A 6,529-nucleotide genomic window follows, 5' to 3' on the forward strand; every position below is an offset into this window, starting at 1 on the left:
CCTTCATCCCTATATTTGATCGACTAGAAAAATCGATGGTCATATTAGACCATCATACTCACAAACCATTATACATTAGACCACATGGAAGTCATATTAGATGGACAACTTCCAGAACCTATAGATACAGGCAATGTAATAAAATAGGAAGATTCACTAAGCCCGGTGCTATTCAATCTAACCATGGATGAACTGATAAAGAGCGTTAATTGAGGAAGGGGGTATAGAATGGAAAACAATGATATTAAAATTCTCTGTTACGCAGACGATACAATTTTGATAGCCCAAAATGAAGATAGTCATTTCATTTTATTTTCATCATTGGACCAAAGTAGTACGGTCATCTTGATGTTGTCTGTACATCTTGTTGGGGATCTTTCCAGATTTCGTTATTTGTATAACTTTATTTTTCCATTCCAATGACTTAAAAACGTGTTCAAATGCAATAACAAACAATTTTAGTGACATAGTATCCTCCTGTCGAACATCTTTTCTGATGTAAACTACATCTGTAAACCGATGCTATTTAATTTTGACAGGGCTAATTGAAAACATTCAAAAAGTTATGTCGCCAGTTATTAGTGATGTATCCAGTGTCGGGTATGTTTACCTGTGCTGAATCCATGGTGCAGACGGCCACGGCGCATGTTTCCAAAAGGCCTACTCATCAAGTTGGCGCGCACTTGCTGGATCAATCGTACGGTATTCATTGATTCGAAGCTGCTATTTCTCTCTGCTAAGGTACACCTAGATATATTCAATAGTTACTAAAACAATAAAATATGTTCATTCGACAAAGATTAAGATTTAAACAACTATTTTTTTTGTATATAAATATCTTTAAACAAATATAAATTAATTTGTTAATTATACAGTTTAAAGAGCTTCGTTACCGTGAATTGAAGACCTTAAAGCAACAACGGTAAGTTTATGAGAAAATCAACTATAAAGGTTTTAATCAAATCCTGAAATACCAAATATAGATTAGAAATTCAGTAAATGGTGTTATTTAAAAATTGTATATCTACTAACCTTGAAACTCTAAGCTTATTTTAATTAAGTAGTTTTTGTAGGAAAAAAACAATAAAATTTCGAAAAAATGTGAATTGCACCTTTATTACAAAAAAAAAAATTTCTGAAAATAACAAGTTGTAAAATAGGTATTTTATTATGCTATTAAAAAATATACATAGTATTAAACGAGAAAAAACACATCATCATCATCATCATCATCATCAATGGCGCTACAACTCTTCGTGAGTCTTTGCTGCGTTTGCTATTGCCTTCTGTTTGTCGGTCCTGTGCCAGTAGAGAAAAAACACAATAAATTGCAATTCCATACTTAGGATTGTTTTAAAATCACTTTAATTTTCATCCTCAGATCGCTTAAGTCATCTATATGTTCTGTCTCATTATCTATGTCATTATCTGTTCCTATATTTTTAACAACACCAATCTCTCTATAGTAATTCTGGTAAATGGGTGAAAAAGCATTGAAAGATTAGATTTTTGGATTTAATGGAATGGATGTAACAAAATTTAATTTTTAAATCTCTTACACTCAGGTTTACTGCAGTTCTTACACCCCTCCTACCAATATTGATATACCGGGTGGTCCAATAAGCCGATCTCTCGGCTATATATCAGAAACTATTCATGTTATAACTTTAGGAGAAAAAATTCCTTAGTAAAAGTGGCCAAGAGAAATCGCTGGAAATAACTTTCAAGTTTCTGGGTTAACCGCTAGGGGGCGTAACCTGTGAAGAAAACTTTGAAAACTAGTTTTTTGGGAAATGTGCCCAATTATACCAAGTGTTAAATAAGTAAACTAGAAAGAGACCTGAATTCTGCATAAAGTTGTTCAAGTACTTTTTTTTTATTTTGTCAAATAAAGGGTGGGGGAGAGTGGGAAAGTATTTGTGGATAAATACCTATAACTTTGGTTTGGATCAACCGATTTTAACGAAATTAGTGTCATTAGAAAGAATGTCGAACTATGTCTACTATAAAACAATTGCATTTAGTTTTAATTGTCATAGGTAGAGAGTACTTTCGAATAGAAAAAATTAAAATTTGTTTTTCTTTAAAATGTTTAATGAAAACACCTATTTATTGTAAATTATAATGGAACTGGATTAAATTCGTAACAAAATGGCGCAAAGCGCATGTTGATAGCTTTTGTCGAACTCGAGATATGAATAAAAACGCATAAACATAAGTAATTATAGTATTGACTCACCCTTTATTATAACTTAAAATTAAATATGTGAAAGATCATACAAATATCTCGATCAATAAAATTTAATGTCCAATTAAATGTTCAAATTGTTTTCCATCGTTGTCCACACAAAGATGTAATCTTTCGCGCGTAGACATAACAGCTGCTCTAATCTCAGCTGTTGATATACTATTTATTGCGTTTATAATGCGCTGTTTCATGTCATCTCGCGTGGTTGGTCGAATTTGGTACACTAAGTCCTTCAATCTTCCCCACAGATAAAAGTCCAGACATGTTAAGTCTGGAGATCTAGCTGGCCATGAAAATATACTTCCCCTTCCAATCCATTTATTTGGATAACTTGCATATAAATAATCTCGAACTCGTCTGGAAAAGTGCGCAGGACACCCGTCATGTTGTAATATCATATCTCTTCTTGTTTGTAAGGAAATATCTTCCAATAAAACAGATTGGGGAAAGGCAATTGATTTTCCAGAAAATCCAAATATGTTTCACCATTTAAAGTTCTATCAAAGAAATATGGACCTACGATCTTTCCATCAACTATACCACACCAAACATTAAGACTCCATCTATCTTGAACCTGCACCTCATGCACCAGTGCCCAATAATGCATATTATGCAGATTAACACCACCCGCACTATTAAACGTAGCCTCGTCTGTCCATAAAATCTTTGACATGATATGCGGTTGTTCTTCTAGCAGACCTAACATCCAATTGCAGTAATCCAGCCTTGCATCAAAATCTCTCTCATGTAAAGCTTGGTGGAGAACTACATGATAAGGATGCAGTCTAAAAAACAGAACAACAAATATTGGTGAAAAAGAAACCACTATATTTACTAAGACTCAAAAAATCTTGAAAAATCCACAATTGGTTCACAAGATAAATCGTGCATAAGTATTTTTAAGAAACGGATTAAAGAATAAAAGCGTCCTGTTGCCGTTTTTATCGGAATATTAAAATAACAGTTGAATCTAAAGTTTGAAGGTAATTCCAAGTTTCTGACCTAAACGTTCACTTTATAATATGAAAAACCAACCTGTGATGTTTTAAAATCCTTAGAACAGTAGTTTTGGGTATGTTTAATTCTTTAGAGATTTGCCGAATACTTATATGTGGATTCTGTTGAATTAAAGCAAGAACATTGATTGAATTATTTTTGGTCATACCTCTACTACGTCGTTTAAAACAAGGACGATGAAAACTACCAGTTTCTCTTAATCTTCTTGCCTTTCTTTCAAACACTTCTTTGCCATAATGTCTCCTGTCAGGATATCTTACAGAATATATACGTGAGGCAATAGCGGCATTTTGGTGACATTCGAAATAAACTCCGATCATATCATACAATTCTGCATTTGATATACTCATCACGAATTATTAGTACTGATAATTAATTACTAATATTACCAATATTAATATCTATTGAAAAAAGTGCACTCTTCAATTCGAATTATAATATAACACTTCTTAACAATGTTTTGACTCCTGTCAATAAATAAACAATATGAACTCCCCGTCAAATTCATTGTCGTAGCCTACTTAGTTTCGAAAACACTATTTTTAATCATTTGAAATAACAATGGTCAAAATAGGTATCAACATTAAGATTCTTCTGCTATAAAAAAATTTGAAAATACCTAAGTACTTACTTATTTTTTAATTTAATTTATAATACAGGGTGCGTCAATACTATACTTACTTATGTTTATGCGTTTTTATTTATATCTCGAGTTCGACAAAAGCTATTAACATGCGGTTTGCGCCATTTTATTACGAATTTAATCCAGTTCTATGATAATTTACAATAAATAGGTGTTACCATTAAACATTTTTAAGAAAAACAAATTTTAATTTTTTCTATCCGAAAGTACCCTCTACCTATGACAATTACAACTAAATGCAATTGTTTTATAGTAGATGTAAATTAAATCTTCCACATTCTTTCTAATGACACTAATTTCGTTAAAATCGGTTGATCCAAACCAAAGTTATAGGTATTTATCCACAAATACTTTCCCACTCTCCCCCACCCTTTATTTGAAAAAATAAAAAAAAAGTACTTGAACAACTTTGTGCAGAATTTAGGTCTCTTTCTAGTTTACTTATTAAACACTTGGTATAATTGGGCATATTTCCCAAAAAACTGGTTTTCAAAGTTTTCTTCACAGGTTACGCCCTCTAGCGGTTAACCCAGAAACTTGAAAGTTATTTCCAGCGATTTCTCTTGGCCACTTTTACTAAGGAATTTTTTCTCCTAAAGTTATAACATGAATAGTTTCTGATATATAGCCGAGAGATCGGCTTATTGGACCACCCGGTATTTAAATTTTTCGTTCCAAAAATGTTTATCAAACATAACATTCAGAGTCTCTTGAATAAATTTAAATATTCAGATTTTACTGAGATTAAGCTTTTCTTTATTTTCTATTTGAGATTTTTTGGTAATATTTTGGATCTGTAAGTCCTTAAACGACAAAATATCTTGTTGCTGTAGAACAAAAACATTGAAAGGATGTTTTCTTTTTGATTTTAATCTGCTTGATACCAATCAGCAGGCATATACATTGATTTAAATAACGACGTTTAAGATTTTCAATAATTGCAAAGTCACGATCAGAAGGAAGATGTGTGTTTCCCACTACTAGAAATTTATGCTCTATTGTATCAAAGACACTTGCTTTAACTAGTTGTTGCCACAAACATACAATGGTCCAATTTTTGTTTTGTCCGGCGCAGTGATCGCTATATACAACAAGCTTCCTATGTTCACCAGGATTTTCCTTAAAATGGTTATATAATATACTAGCAATCTCGTCACTTCCACGTTTTGCCAAGTGTTCGGGCCACATATACCTATATACCATATTTTCAACGCAATCATGCATTCCTAAGTTATAGGTCGAGATTTTTCGCAGATAAAAAGCAGGACCAACTGTCAACGAAGGTGCAGGTAGAACTTTCTGTAAATCAAAACTGATGACAAGGGTGTCTTTGTTTTTTTAGCATTTTCTACTTCATCTTTACGACTCTTTTTCAACTTGAATATTTGAATATTTAGAAAATCTCATGTTTTGCTGGTGTCCGTTTTGGGTAATTTAAATCCAATGTTAAACTCCTTGCAAAAGAAAGACAACAACTTGACGCAGAATTAAAGCATTACGTCTTAGGTACCAAACTAAAACGAAAAAACAAGCTCTTAGACCACAACAGAATGAGTTACAAAATCAAGATTTTTGGAACAGGGTAATATTTACAGATGAGAAAATTTTTCAGTCTTCTAAAAAGGGCAAAATTGGGGTGTATAGACTAGATAATAATAGAATTAATCCTCTATATGTTGATAGATATCGAGCAGCTGGTCATTTTAGCGCCATTGTATGGGTATCGATTTCATCTAGAGGAATGGGAATGGTATGGCGTATTGATGGCAGGTTTGTTGGGCAGACTTATCTGAATATTCTAACAAACATCATGTTTTCCAGTATAGTACAGTTGTATCCAGAAAATAATTTTATCCTCCAACAAGAAAATCATAATAAATATAATATAATGTCAGACCAATCAGATACACTGCTCAAAATGATCAAATCTTACTAAGAGTCGTATCAGTTTTTTTAGGATCCAGCTGTATTTGTCCAAAAAACTTTTGACTAACGTTCTCAAATTCGTTGCGTTTAGTGGATATCTTCAATCTGCACATGTTAAAACGCTATTAATAATAGTTATTTCTTCTTCATATGTGAACACAGATTACACACCTATTGTCTTAATTTTTATTCCATGATACTTGGTATTTAAAGTTCCGTAAATAAATCTTTTTTGTTTTTCCGGCTTTTCTTAGCGAAAATTTATTTTCCAATACATCGTGCAATGCCTGATAAACTTGTTTATTATTAAACATGCCATACATTCTACTGATTAATTTTATTTGGTACGTTCTTTCCATTTTGATTAATATTGTTAAATCTGTAACAAAAATTATAAAATAATTTCTGGAACGTACTTAACGTGGGGTTAGATTGATCACTTGATAAATGTCACCACATTTAATATTATCTTCCATCTTAAAAAAGCTGGTGTTAGTTAAAATTCTTGATACTTAAAATTACTATTGCAGCACCATACAAAATAATTTTATAATACAAGAAAAAGCGAACTTACCTCTGTTTTTTAGTTACCATCAAAAGTACACAAACTATAAAAATATGCCAGAAATTATGGTTAATTTGAAAGCAACGTTACTTCTTTCCAATGTCAATTGCAAAGTGACAACAACGTGAAC

Source organism: Diabrotica undecimpunctata, chromosome 9 (genome assembly GCF_040954645.1).
Source record: "Diabrotica undecimpunctata isolate CICGRU chromosome 9, icDiaUnde3, whole genome shotgun sequence".
NCBI lineage: Eukaryota > Metazoa > Arthropoda > Insecta > Coleoptera > Chrysomelidae > Diabrotica > Diabrotica undecimpunctata.